Consider the following 16,192-nt stretch of genomic DNA (forward strand, 5'->3'; position numbering starts at 1 on the left):
TTATGAGTAAAAAACAATATAGATATGTTTGATTTAATAATAATGTCAATGAAATAATCAAGTCATGGGATCCTTTATTTCATAACATTTTAGAGATGGATAAAATGTCAAGTTGGTTTTCATTCTAGACTCTAGCCATATCAAGATCATCTGATACCATGATCTGTCTGATCCTGTTCTTTGTCTGCATAATCCAAATTGGACAGAACAATGTAGACTGAAAATCCTGCCAAATGTGAACTGGATGGATGGGAATGAGCATTTTAGGCTAAATCTGGTATATTTAGCATTTTATCAATAATAACTTTCCCAAAGAAATACAGATACAACTGAAAATAAAAAGTAGATTGTGTATTTAGACAGGGATCTTAAAGATATCCAAATTTCAACCTGCAATTCAAGCAATTTATTTTAAAGGAAATATGTTCTGTGGCTGGTGGGTGATTCAATAGAAGCTAATAAAGCCAAAGACAAGATGCATATCAGTAAGCCTTTTGGTAAATTGTGGAATTACACCAAGACAGTGGATCTACACTAAGGGCCTGATTTACTAACAGGATTGCGCCCATTTCTGGCGTAAAATAGCGGTCGTAAACATAAAGCGGTATTTACTAAGGGGCCGCAGCGCATATTAACGCCTGTGGGTGTGAACAGGGGAGGTAACGTGGAGGTGGGTGGTAACGTAGGCGTGTGAGGCGCAATTTACATGGGAGGAGACAAGGTAAGTGCGCCTAATGATGTCATGCGTGGTATTTACTAAACTGCCTGTCGAGCGCACGTCTCCAATTTGCAGGATAATTCTCCGCCTCATAAAAGCACGTCTTAACAAGGAAGCGCATTTCCACTGAGTCTGAATACGTTGATATGGCAGCAGTAATAAGAGCAAGGCGAAGACATAGACAGAGGCAGCGCACAGAAATAATTTTTTCAACTCGTAAAACACTTTTTCAATTAAGCGAACCAGAAATCATTAGACGGTACAGGTTAACCAGCCACGCAATACTTCAATTACTGGACCAGATCAGAGACGACATCTAACCCTCCAACCGGAGATCACATTCCATTCAATCAGTTGGTAAACATTGCAAATATTGGCACCGGATCATTTCAAACAGTTATAGTATCAGCAGTTGATATATCTCAGCCTTCACAAATATTCACACAGGTACTCGAAGCATTGCTATGGCGCACTGGTCAATACATTTCCCCACTGCCACAGCTGAAATTATAGACATCAAACAGGACTTTTTTGAAATCGCAAACTTTCCGAACGTAATATGAACCATTGATTGCACCCACGTCCATATATATTGTAGTGAACCCATGTCCCTTGTAGAAATAATTAATCTCGCCATGTACACATCTATATTGTTATAATAGACAGTTTATGCATTAACACTCTAAGGTCCAAGGCCATTTGGACTTTTCTAAGTTGTCTGACATGCCTTGATGTTTTTTTACATTTTGCTTAACTAAAAACATTTATGCACAACCCTTGAACAGTGTTGACTGTTAGTGCATGGGTAGTGTAACCCTGTGTTGTGGTAACAAATGAATCAATCATAAGCCAATCAATTCACACACATGGCATCATGGGATTTTATTATCTGGAAATATGCCCTGATGGTGTGACAATGCTCTGTATGATCTGATCTCATACCCGCTGTAGATCAAAATTGAGGAATTTCACAAAACAATTGTTGTTATGTATTATCATATAAATATTACACCTTTACCATTTACAGTAGTTTCATGGTAGGATACACTTAAGGTCTAGTTATAAAATATTTTGCAGGGCTGTTCACAAACGGTGAGTGATTTGTAATGAATGTTCATTAGTCTGTAAATAAATGGAGCTGCTTTTACATTTGTCACGAGTGCGCTACTATGTGAATCAAATACATTTGTGAATCACCGGCCATCTATTAGTTTTGTGTGGAAAAAAAAATGTGATTCACAAAATACATTTGAGAATTGTGTGATGTTTAATTGTGAATTTTGAAACTATTCAAACTCTAATTATTGCATTTAGGAAAAATATAACTCCATATAATAGGCTACTCATAAAGGCAACATTATCGCAGCAAGCCCATTTCAACTACCCATTTCCATTTCAAATATGTATAAATCTTAATTTTAACCAACAATTGGTTTGATATGAGAGTGTTTGTAAACACAGAGATAATGCAATTGATTAAAAACAAACAGCCACTTAAGACAGGCAGTAGAAGGTCAGAAGAACAAACTTTAAAAAGAAGGGCTATGATTAGCAAAGAGTAAAGCTGTGTTCTCACTGAAACATGGCTGGATGCCTCAGGGAATTATGAACTTCTTGAAGCATCAACATCTGACTTTTCCGTCTTACACTGCTTTCGCTCCAGTCAGAAAGGTGGTGTCGTGGCAGCTCTTTTTTCCAATGTGTTAGCCTGTAAGGATGTCTCTTTTGGCACCTTCACCACCTTTGAATACCTAGCTATTTCAATGAAGCCACCAAACTCATGCGTAATGGTCTCAATTTACCACCCACCGCAGAACAGAGTAGGCTTCATCTCTGAGTTTGGTGAGTTTCTATCTAATATTATGACAAACTACGATTGTATTCTCATTAGTGGTGATTTTAATATTCACATTGATAACACAGCAGACTGTTATGCTATGCAATTTACTGATCTGTTGTCAATGTTTGAGCTTACACAACACATTTCTGTACCATCGTGGTCACGCTTTAAACCTTGTTATTTCTATAGGCCTAGATATTTACATAACAAGTACCTTAGATTTTTAAGGCGCAACATTAGGGAAGACACTCCGGAGGCTTTTATTACTGCTTATAGTAATGCTGCTGGGTCACATTATGACCTGAGTCAGGTCTCTGTTGCAAACACAAATCTGAATGTCTCTACTGCTTTTATTTTTGATAGTTTAGGCCTATCCTCAGACTGCGATGAATAAGTCAAGTATTTTAATGCTTCTGTCACACAAATTATGGATAGATTTGCACCAATGCAACTTAAGTCTGTCTCAAGAAAACAAAAGCCTCCTTAGAGGATTTCTAAGAGCATAAAAACTTTTAAAAGAACCTGCCGCAAATATGAACATAAATGGCACAAGACTAAATCACAGGTTGACCTCATGAACTATAACAGTAATTTGCTTATGTACAACTGTGAAATGAAAAAAGCTCGACGACAGAACTTCTCTCAGATTATATCAGATAGTTCAAATAAGTCCTGTTTAATACCATTGACAGACTAATCAATCCTCCGCGTTTGATACCCTATGAGCTCCACACTGAAGAGAATGCAATCAGTTTGCTGAGCAGTATCACATCATCTTTCACTAATGGCTTCAATCCTCAACCTCTTACCCCACCTCTGCCCGATAGTATGGTTTCTTTCCACAATTTTACTCCGACCCATCTGAGTGAGTTGGAAGAAGTCGTACAAAAACTAGGTTCAGCTACTTGCTCCCTCGACCCTGTACCTACTAAACTGTTCAAACAAGTCTTCAGCTGCTTCGCGGCTCACATACTTCATATTGTCAATACCTCCCTGCTATCTGGAACATTCCCTGGTTGCCACTAACATGCCATTGTTACTACTACTAAAAAAACCTACGATCGACCCCTTGGCTTATGAGAGTTATAGGCCTATCTCTAACTTGCCTTTCTTAGGCAAAATTCTAGAGAAGGTTGTTTATAGGCAACTTTGCTCCTTTCTGTCTCAAAATTCCATATTTGATGCCTTTCGATCTGGGTTTAGGGAGAGTCGTAAATGATCTTCGAATTTCGACTGACTATCAAAAAATATCGATTCTCATTCTCCTCCTGCATTTGATACAATTGATCATGCTATTCTTCTTCAACGTCTTAAGTACTCAGTTGGCCTCCAGGGTACAGCTCTTGATTCAATCTCATCCTATTTAAACGGGAGATCCTTTTCTGTTTCTATCAATAGCCTCTCTTCTGATGTAAAGCCCATCTTATATGGGGTTCCTCAGGGGTCAATTTTTGGTCCTTTGCTTTTTAATTTGTACATGTTACCATTTGGAGCTATCATTCGGCAACACAACATCTCCTACCATTCATTTGCGGATGATACCCAAGTTTACCTATCCATCTCCTCTGATGACCCCAGTCCAGTAAATTACCTCACTCGTTGTATCTCTGACATAAAACATTGGATGGCCCAAAATGTTCTAAGGCTAAATGATGCCAAGACAGAGATTCTGGTTGTAGGCCCTAAGGCTCTGAGAAATCACTTTCAACCAATTCTAACCTCCCTCTGGGCAAAACCATGTGAGAATGTTAAATATGTAGAAGTGACTCTTGATGCAGATCTTAACTTTCAAAAGCATATATCTCACATTTCTAAGACAGCCTTTTACCACCTCAGAAATATTTCTAAAGTCCGTGGCTTCATGTCTTTACAGGATTCTGAAAAATTAGTTCATGCATTTATCTCAAGTTGGTTAGATTACTGCAACGCACTCTATGCTGGTCTAACAAAACAGATGTTAAACAAACTTCAACTTATCCAAAATGCAGCTGCTAGAATAGTCACTAGAACTTCAAAATTCAATCATATCACCCCTGTTCTTAAATCACTTCACTGGCTCCCTGTACAACAAAGACTTGAGTTTAAAATACTCCTTCTTGTCTATAAATCACTTAACGGCCTTGCCCGACCCTATATTTCCGATTTGATTTATTTTTTATCCTCCAATAAATGTCTTCTCACGACCCCAAGAATAAACGCCAATGCTGCACACGGTGCCTTTAGTTACTGTGCCTCAACCCTCTGGAATAGCCTACCTCTGGAGTTAAGGTCATTGCTCTCTTTTATAAAGGGAACTAAAACTTTTTTATTTTCCTCAGCCTATTCATGATTATAAGTGTTTGTTTTTAACACTTCATTTTATTGTTTTTATTTTATATACATATATATTTATTTTGCTAAGTGTGTTTGTTTGTTTGTTTATTTTAGATAATTGAATGTCTTCTCTGCACTCAAAGCACATTGGGCCTCATTCTCGATCTTTTTCTGTAATTCTTCAGAAATGTTTCTTACACGACTTCGCAAAAACAACGTAAGAGAAACGCTTCCGCTGCATTCCCGCACGCTTGAAAATGTGTTCATAAGCAGCCGAAGTCTTCTCAGCTGTGTTCCTTCCGATTAGTTTCTTAGATTGATGCGCGTTCTCGTGAAAGTGGATTTGCATACATACACGCCCCACCAGCTCCTTATTAGGGCACGCAGCCATAGCAAAGTGGCTGTCGGAATTTCCCAAATCCACACGAAAGCAACTCGTAACAGGTGTTTATTAATAAGGTGGAGATATTTTCTTACGTTGAAGTTCCGAAGTCCGTAAAACACATTTAAGAAGTCACTTAAAAAAAAAAAAATCAAAAAATGCCTACCATAAGTGTGAAGACAGGTCACGAGTAGGAGTATAAAATGCAGTCAGTGCTGTCAGCCAAAATAGCCACAATGAGTGTGAAGACTGGTCACGAATAGGCGTATAAAATGCAGTAAGTGCATGTGACAGTTCTTAGAGAGTGGGCTTAGTGTTTATTTATTTATTCACTTACATTTGCAGTGTTCGTGTACATTAACATTCACATTCAGTCATTTAGCAGACGCTTTTGTACAAAGTGACGTACAAGGGAGAGAACAGTCAAGCTACGAATAATATAGACCTAGTGTAACAATAAATAATACCTCGTAGAATCATGACTGTAAATGTGAAACGTAATTGTTTATGATACAAATATTTATTATTATTATAATTATTTTAATCTGAGGTTGTCTGTAGAGTTGACGTGAACGCAATCACCAACGGGTTCTCACAAATTCAACCGTTAGCCTAACCCTTTTAACACAGAGTTTTTTCAAACATCATTCCTCAACGCGATTCCTCAAATAACCACAAGAGGGCCCCGTGGAATCGCATTTGAGAAGTTTCCGGAAGAGTTACCACTGCTATTTCGCGCTCTGAAAGTCGTCTGAAGTACAGAAGAAAGCAAAGAAGAAAAAACTATGGAGAATGGCAAATGTTTTCCTAAATCCACCGAAGTGGAGTTCCTTCTGAAATCCTTCTGAAAGTCTTCCCAACTGCTGTCGAGAATGAGGCCCATTGTGTCTATGTATAACATATGAAATGTGCTATATAAATAAGCTTGAGCTTGAGCTTGAACTTTACATCAGTGAGGCTTTCCAATGCTGGAGAGACCTCAGAGAGTTGAAAGGCATTGGACAGATGCGGAGGAACCAGTAGGTCAGTATTGTTTTGGCCCTTTCGCTAATGATGGTGATGGCTAATCCTGACTGGTTAGTTTCCAAGCATGTATTTGAGTCATAATAGTTTCAGTTACGGTAGTTGGTTACATTTTGTTGAGTACATTTTTTTTTAGTCTCTCAGTTTGTAATTTTATGAGTATATATTTAATTTTTTGTATTTTGAGAGTTTCTTTATTTTTTATTTAATTTTAGTTGTTCAGGTATTATGAAGAAAGCCTTGATTTATAAAAGCTGAAAGAGGTAGGATGAAAGAATGCATGACATCAAATTTTCACACATTCCAGGTTCTTTTTATTAGACCAGTGTCTCTCAGGAAGTCAAACCGAACAGGACAGAGTGGTGTAGCAACCACTTTTTCAGTCAACAAAATGATCCTTTCACTGCTAGTGTTAGTCTAAGGTTTTGTTAACTATAATAACCCTGGTGTCAGGTAAAGTTTAATGACTTGCCCACGGTCTGTCATCTCACTTTCTATCGGGCAAGACATGTGACCAAAGCTACCATTTGTGCCATTACCATTATAATATTAATGTTCGTTTAATAATAAATATAGAGACAACCTGAAAATTAACAGGGTTGGTGGTAACAAAGGTGAAGATTTTTTACCTAACCTTTTTAGGTCCGCGGCATTGCGATATCAGTTTTTTCTGTAATCTAGTTAGACTAAATCTAATGTCTAGAATTTTCAGAGGGGTAAAAAGTGTGCTACATTATAGCAAAATGTCAAGGCATTAGTGTTGTGACGTTCGCGAACGAACCGATTCTTTTGAACGGCTCTTTAACATGAACGATGTGAACCGAGTCGAAGCCAGTTAGATGCAGTTCTTTTTTTTTTTTTTTTTTAGTTGCGTGGGGAGGAGCGCAGCCCTGCGTGGTGCTTGCTAGGGTTCATAGGGTTCCGGACTCCATAACAGCAACAACTTATTTGCCGTATTTAGCCTGTTCCAACTGTGCAGCACTGTAGGCCTTCTATCTTATCTTTGTCATTTTTCATTTCACTTCACTTCATTGTACTTATTTGTTTTTTATCTTTTGAATTCAATTGCTTTCAATGTACTGTACATTGTATGTTGTTATCCCTATTCGTATTCCGAACCTCCTGCTGCTAAAACATGTGAATTTCCCTCAAGGGATTAATAAAAGTTACCGTATCTTATCTCATATAAATGCTTTGAAAGTGTCAGCACACATGTCGGGCTAATTAAAAGCCCGATGTAGGATACAATAGAAAGACTAACTAGGTCTACGAAGGCTCTTCAGCTCATACAGAATTTCATAGGACAAATTCGACATTATAGGGAAGTTATTCCCGTTTATTTCAACAATCAGCTTTAAAACATACAAATACCTGCTGTAAACATACAAACCTGTTGTAAATTTCCCCCCTACGTTTGTTGGATAATGTTTATCTCCGGTCTTTCTGGCCAAAGTTGTTTGATGGCAAACTATAACTTCTCATCCAATGTTAACCTCTCAAAAGGCTTTTTGTATCAGAAACGTAACAGGGGCATTCCATGGTATAATGTTCTAAATGTCCTGTCCATAACGACAAAAAAATTCCTTCTATTTTCTTAATCCTACAAAAATGTGGCTAAAATGATTGTAACACCTCATAAGATAGGTAATGAACTTGATCTAGATGCAATTTGATGTATATCACTCTTTTCTAATTAAAGTTATGTCAAAGGTTATTCGTTATGGACAGGGCATAGTATGTCGCAAATACCATGGAATGCCCCAACACTGTTAGTTACAGGTGCAACGCCACTCGCAATAAATATTACAAAAGAGCCGAATGAGCCAGTTTTTTTAACGGCTCTTTGAAAGGAACGGCTCACCAAGATCCGGCTCCCCTCAAAGAGCCATAAATCCCATCTCTACAAGGCATGTTAAACTACCTCAGGCCTCAGACCGAACCCAAGCTGTATAGTTTAAGGTTCAAGGTTGTTACTTAGTTAAGTTGCTACTATGTCAAACATATGTACATATTTTGATATATGAGGCAAAATCAAACTGTGCCGATGAAAAACATATTTTTTTACCTGATTTTAATTTAGCCACCATCCCCTTGAAAGTAGAAGTTGCAGGGAGCCAAATCCAGTAGGGGCCTAAACACTCACAAGTTTTCAACACACAGAGTGCACGTGTGGTCGCGATGGAGCACCAAATTGCCATTGTGCCACAGTTCAGGTCATTTTAGTCAAATGTTATCCTTCAGATACCTCTGAACGTGGTTGCACTCCTGACGCACCTTCTTCGGTTTTGGAAAGAGCAGGCTCTTCCACTGTGAAGACTCCTGTTAAGTCTCTGGGTCGTGCACAGCATAATAATGAAGAACATGCACAGCATAATATTTACATAGCATTACAAATCACACCTCACACAACATGTAAATGTGAACATTTGAACACATGGCCATTAGCTAGAAGTGGAAGTAGAAAGATCATATTGAGGGACAGGCCCAAAGTCTCACCCTCTTCTGGGCAGTGGTGGAAGAAGTACTGAAGTTTAGTACTTAAGTAAAAGTACAAGTACCCAGGAAAATTAAAGTAAAAGTAAAAGTACTACATCAACAATCCTACTTAAGTAAAAAGTAAAAAGTACTCATTTTTAAATTTACTTTAAAAGTAAAAGTAAAAGTACTCATGCAATGGGTTGTCTCTCAATGTCTAGGCTGTGCTATTTTGATAAAGAAATAGCGACAGGTAATACATGCCTCTACAGATGTCACTACTAGTATAGTAGTATTATAAGTAACAACATTTGTTAATTGGAAAGGTTGGTGTACTTATTGGGCCTACTGTCTGGAAAACTGTTGCATCTTACAATACTGCAGATGACAAGTTATCTACCAGGGATTATTTGCAAAGTTAATACCATTAAGCCAAACCAATAAAGACACAATTTTGTATCTTTTAATCTTTTATTTAATTGTAAACGTGTAAAAAATGGAAATATGAAACATGAAAAACAAATGGAGTTGTTAAACCTGAGTTTTGTGCTCTATTGATTGCAGAAAAGGAAAAAAAAAACATATTGAATAACCCAAGACTAGACATTAAGGGCCTGATTTACTAACATGCGACCGCTGCGTAATCTGCGTTAGCACATTAACGCATGGCGTTTTTGCGCATTTTCCTTGGTATTTATCAAACCAGATCTGCGCTGGGCAAACTGTGTTTACTCCGCCCTATATAGGGCCTTATTTACTAACACTGTGACCGCTGCTTGAACTGCGTTCGCACATTAACGCACAGTGTTTTTGCTCATTTTCCGTGGTATTTATTTAGGAAGAGAAAATGAAGCTTCAGCGAAGTGGAGATAGATATATTGGTTCACGTTCGCTCAATCACTGAACCTGATTCAATGTGTGCGCTGCTATATTGTTGTTCTGCCCGCCATCACCTACAGCGAGATGTTTAAAAGAACACGATTATAAAGAATATGCTATTGGTGGCATTAATGCATAAACTGTCTATTATAACAATATAGATGTGCACATGGCGAGATTAATAATTTCTACAAGGGACATGGGTTCACTACAATATATATGGACGTGGGTGCAATCAATGGTTCATATTACGTTCGGAAAGTTTGCTATTTCAAAATAAGTCCTGTTTGATGTCTCTAATTTCAGCTGTGGCAGTGGGGAAATGTATTGACCAGTGCGCGGTAGCAATGCGTCGAGTACCTGTGTGAATATTTGGCTGAGTGAAGGCTGAGATATACCAACTGCTGATGCTATAACTGTTTGAAATGATCCGATGCCAATATTTGCAATGTTGTCCAGAGTTTACCAACTGATTGAATGGAATGTGATCTCCGGTTGGAGGGTTAGATGTTGTCTCTGATCTGGTTCAGTAATTGAAGTATTGCGTGGCTGGTTAACCTGTACCGTCTAATGATTTGTGGTTCATTTAACTAAAAATGTGTTATACGAGTTGAAAAAAATATTTCTGTGCACTGTCTCTGTCTTCTTTCTTCGCCTTGCTGTTATCAATGCTGCCATATCAACATTTTCAGACTCAATGGAAATTCGCTTCCTGGTTAAGACGTGCTTTTATGAGGCGGAGAATTAGCGCGCAAATCGGAGACGTGCGCCCGCCAGGCAGTTTAGTAAATACCACGCAATACATCATTAGGCGCACTCCTCCCATTAAAGTCCGCTTCACGCCTACGTTACCACCCACGTCTCCGTGCCATCCCAGGTGTTGGCAGGTACACACCCTCAAAGCGTTAATATGCGACTCTACTCAAATGCGCCCCCTTAGTAAATACCGTTTTATGTTTACGACCGCTATTTTACGCCAGAAATGGGCGCAATCCTGTGAGTAAATCAGGCCCTAAGTTTGCATGCCAGGCAATAACCAGTCAATAAAAAAGGCAAATCTTCACGTTAGCTTGACATTGCTAAACTACCTTTATCTTACCACATCGTTAAATAAATAATCAAGGTACAATCGTGTTATTTTGATGCTATTGCTGTATGTCAACATGTATTTTGCTAGATAACAGTATAAAATCATGTCAGTAAACGCATACGATATGCAAAAGTCATAGACATTAACTTAGCATAGCAAGAACTCCGCATAACTCGACCTGTTTCTCCAAATTTGAAGGCAAATTTTTGAAGGCTAGCAACTCCTTTTTTTAGGTAGACAGGAAACGCACCTCCACGAGTTATTCTTGGGGCCTCTGAACTTGAACATGTCCTCAGATTTGGCTGACTCTGAATCAATGCTGAAAAGTTGTTTGTTAGTCAGGCTGTTTGTTGAATGTTTAGGCAAAACAGGCAAGGCTATCGTAGTGCTGCTGCCAAATACACAGTCTGCTGTCATTGGAGCTGATAGAGCCACCTGATTGGCTGAAACGCAATCCATATTTTTGTGTATTTTGTGCATTTTGGCGAAACTGTGTTCATAAAATGTAACGAATAACGACAATATTGTAGAAATGTAGCGGAGTAAAAGTATAGATAATAGCTGCAAAATGTAACGAAGTAAAAGTAAAAAGTATGCACTATTATTTTTACTTAAAGTACAGGGGCCGTATTCACAAAGAATCTTAGGGCTAAAAGTAGCTCATAAGTGGCGAATTTAGGAGAAACTCCTAAAAATAATGGGCGTGTCAGTCTTAAATTTAGGACTCCTATTTTTTTTTACTAAGAGCAATTCACAAAATATTTTATCCCTAAAAGTAGCACCTAAGTCTAGGACAGCTTAAAACTCCTCATGAGGACTCCTAAGTCTCTGGGTCGTGCACAGCATAATAATGAAGAACATGCACAGCATAATATTTACATAGCATTACAAATCACACCTCACACAACATGTAAATGTGAACATTTGAACACATGGCCATTAGCTAGAAGTGGAAGTAGAAAGATCATATTGAGGGACAGGCCCAAAGTCTCACCCTCTTCTGGGCAGTGGAGAGACCTATTCACAAAAAGACCTATTCACAAAAGACCTATTCACAAAAAGTCTTAAAATGGCTGAAGCCAGACGTAACGTGTTGGAGACAATGAACGACTCTGAATTGTTGAGAAGATATCGTTTAAACCGTGAAGGCATCAACATTTTACTAGAATTAGTGCGGGATGCAATCATGTCTCCAACTATCCGAAACAACCCAATCAGTCCGGAAGTTAAATGTTTGATAACATTAAGATTTTTGGCTACAGGGAAAATGCAACTTTGCAACGCAGACGACTTCAGAATATCGCAATCATCAGTAAGCCGATTCATTCATCAAACAATCACCGCACTCTGTAGACCACACATTGTACAACAGTTTATCTGGTTCCCTTTGGACAATCGCCTACTTCAAAGGATCAAGGTCAATTTCATGGCGTTTGCAGGAATGCCCGGTGTCGTGGGTGCCATCGATGGAACACACATTAAAATAATTGCTCCATCCAGAGATGAGGACGTCTTTGTAAACCGCAAAAAGGTACATTGAATTAATACACAGATAGTGTTTGATCCAAATTTCACAATCATGGATATTGTTGCGAAGTGGGCTGGATCTACTCACGATTCGCGCATTTTAATGGAGAGCGCGGTCTGCGCCAGCTTTTTGAGCGGCACCATGTACCTGCTGGATGCCACTTGTTGGGTGACAGTGGGATCCATGCAAGACATGGCTTTTGACACCCTTCCTCAATCCACAACCGGGAGCACAGTTGAACTACAACATGCAAGTATACGCATGAGGCCTATTTTGGTGACACAATACCTGTAGCCGCGACGGCTCTTTTAAAGTCCACTCCGCAATCTCCATCCTACATTGTGACTGGAGCGCATACCACCGCTTCTCGCAGTCATCGACAGAGCGACACACGGCAGGGAATGAAGCATTTATGTTAACACATATGTCCTCCCATGCCTCACGCTTCTTTTTTGTGGTCACCCCACAGCCAAATTTAGCTTTTATAACTCCCTTCCTCTCCAGCACACTCTGGGCCAACATGGACAGTTGGTCCTGGGACCAGTTCGACTTTCTCTTACGTCTCGCCCTCGTTTCGTCCATTATGACAGGAGGACTTAAAGAGCCGTATGGACTGATATTTGAAGTGTTTAAGGGCTGGAAATATGCCGATTACCTAATAGTTTGCAGGGAGCTTTAATTATTACTTCCTTGATTTCATGCAATTTCTGTGTTTTTTTCGGCAATTTCTCTTTCTCTAACGTGCAAAGCGTCATTCTCGTTGGATGCACAAACTTGTCATCATGCGTGTGCATTCTGCTAAGTGCACTATCCATAACTATTTAATATGACTTCATTTGAAGCCTAGGTTATTCTCTTATTTTCTGTTGATTTAGTGGGATCGTTAGGGGGATGTTAGGACTGAGTTTTGAATGAGAGCGCCTGTCAGCAACCACTCACCGTACGCACCGCTTCTAAACTCGTGCATGAGAATGGACGTCATCCATAGCAACGGAGTTTTTATCTTAAGCTTAGGAGTTGGTATTATCCTTAGTATGAGTAGGTCTCAGAGCCGTTGTGAATCACTTTTAAGAAATTACTCCTACGTAAAAGGTTTTAGCGCGAGTTAGGAGCACTCCTAGTGGTAAGATAAAAGGCTTTGTGAATACGGCCCCAGACTTGTAAAGTACAGATACGTAAAAATGTAACGAAGTACAGTAACGAGGTAAAAATACTTCATTACATTCCACCACTTCTTCTGGGTGACTTGAATTACATTTAATATTGAGAAATAAAAACATAGTAATATGTTATAAATGTACATATTTAATTGTATTATTGTAGTTTTACTGTTGATTGTTGGTTTGGAACATAAAAGGCACTGATTTCGTGGAATGACCCAATTATATTGCAAAACCATCAAATAAATCCCCTTCTGAAAACACAACATCATGGCCAGCAGAAAAGGGTGAATAATGTTGCAACAGATGTCGATTCAATATTTATGATTATAGGATTCACTAAAGATGAATGTCTTTAGTCTGTATTTGAATTTGGAAAGGGTGTCTGCATCTCAGATGGAAGCAGGGAGATTATTCCACAGGAGGGGGGCAACCCAGCAGTGTTGTTTACATATTATTCAGATAGTTAGCAATGTCTATTCTCTCTTACTCTCATGCTCCGGTGTCTTAATGTTTAGCTATTCCTCTGCCCCCTTCAGTGCTATTGCAAACCTTGCCACAGAGTTTATTCTTGGGATATTTTGGGAATTTCTTTAATCTTGGGGCAGCAGTCTCCTTATGCTTCCAAAACAGCAGCATCTCCTCCATAGACAGCAGTTTGGTATTCACTGCGGCAGTTTCTGATTCATCAGCAGCAAACTGATTTTCCACCAAGGCCAGAGCCAGTTCTTTGTGTTGACAGCAAAACAATCGGCTCTTTTCAACACTGCTTGTCTTGAACATCTAGCATCTTGTTTGCCTAATCCAAAGAAATAGAAAAAACTGAGCTAGCTAGCTATTGGTTTAACCAAGCTGTCACTCCAGCGCTGAGCCCTGGACTGAAAAGGACTACATTCCCGAAGACTCAAGGTTATTGTTCATTGTACAAAAAAGTGATCAGGAAGAGCTGTTGTACAGTTATCAATTCACATCTTGCTGAATCTGTTGGTAGCATTTAACAGTGTGAACCTCCATATCCTCCTATCCATAGACTACTCTTAGAACTTGTCAAACACTACTTTTATTGCAAGTACAAAATAGTTTTGAGAATGTATTCTCCCGCAAAGAATAGAGAGCAGACAAATATATATTCCATGCGCACTCAACTTTCAATGTACACTCCTTGAACAACATTTCTCTCACTCTGTTGATATCTCTTCTGAAGGTGCTGAACTTGTCCTACACACGACTTGCTCAGTTTGGCAAAGTGTTACAATTGTGTCACAAATGCATCATGGCAAATGCAGTTGTATTGATCACACAATCACAAAATAGAAAGAGTTCACTGAAAGGAACCCTCTTCCACAGACTTGTTAATTTGAATCATTTGGATCTGACATTAAAACAATGACCCTGTAAACCAATGACTCCCTAGTAGGCTACAGTTTGTGAAATGTCCAATTGAGCCCATGTGTGAGTAGACCAGGCAGTCCAGAGAATTCACAGCGAGCGAGTGGGCGTATTGATGCCACCACAAGACACGTTGCTGAAACAAATTATACGTGCAGTCACAGTTTTTATCTTAAATTTCAAGAGACCTCCATTCCTAACTTGCACTTCCTCTCTCTTCCTCTTCCTTCCTCTACCTCTCCTTATCTTTTGTAGGATGGTTTTTAAGGTTCTTGGGGAAATCTCTGTGAAAGGGAACAGAACGTTCTGTTGTACATTTGGTGTATACCATAGACAGTGGTAAACTGCGAGTTAAGGGGCCCAGGAAATGCCTCTTCTCTCTGTTCAGAAACAGAGCCATATAAGGAGGAATGTGTTCCCACTCTGGGCTTAGCCTAGTATGCAATATTAAAATAAGATCATTCTGATTGGGTTTGGCAAACAACCAGTCAGACTAGGCCACATGAAACTCAGAGTTCTGAGGCCTTTAAAATGGCTTGCAGCATATTCCTCACCAGAGATTATTCAAAGTTCAAAAGTTCAAACAATCCTGGGACCTCCGTTTGTTGTTAAATTAATGATAACAATAAATACTACTTCCAGATTTCTACAACCAGTCTCCGGTCTTCTGATTAAGAAATAGATAAATAGTTATTAGCCACAACACTTTCCTCTAATGCTATCTCCTCTAACTAGTACTTTAGTCGCTCATACAGTAGTCATATCCCTGCACTTTTTGTATTCCTTATGTAAAGTAGTATTTATTGTAACACTAGGTTTCTATTGCTCGTAGCTTGGTTGTTTTGTCTTTTGTACGTTGTAGGGGTAGATGGCTAGTTGTTCACATTAGGCTAACAATAAAATGTTCGCAGTTGCAAACTACTACTTCTTTAGTTCAGTTTAGCTCCTGTGTTAGCAAGTTATTACTGACTAGTCCAACAGAAAGAAAGCCAGCTCGGCATCTAACTTGCAGCTTTTTGTAACTTTTAACTCTCTCCAACGAGTAAAAGCAAGTCCGAGACTCTTTTTTTCAGTCTCTTGCTTGGTTAGTCTCTCCCTTTCTTTTCCTCCGCTAAAACATCTTCCTCGGTTTCTTCGGCGCCTCTGCGCTGATGTCCATACAGAGAATACTGCGCTAGCTTCCTTTTGTAGCTAGTGCATGGGTCTAGTTGTTGCTGCGTGAGGTGGTGCCATAAAGCATTATGTAGTGCGAGAGGTCTGGCTCCCTGTACCGTAAAGTTACCAGAAACACCAGGCGTGCTGTGGGAGTGTCACAGGCGGCATTTTCCACATTACAGTGTCCCACCCAAATCATTTTGAAGCTGTTGTTTGAAGGTAAAATTGTGACATTATGTT

This window comes from Sprattus sprattus (genome assembly GCF_963457725.1).
Source record: "Sprattus sprattus genome assembly, chromosome: 14".
Taxonomy (NCBI): Eukaryota; Metazoa; Chordata; class Actinopteri; order Clupeiformes; family Clupeidae; genus Sprattus; species Sprattus sprattus.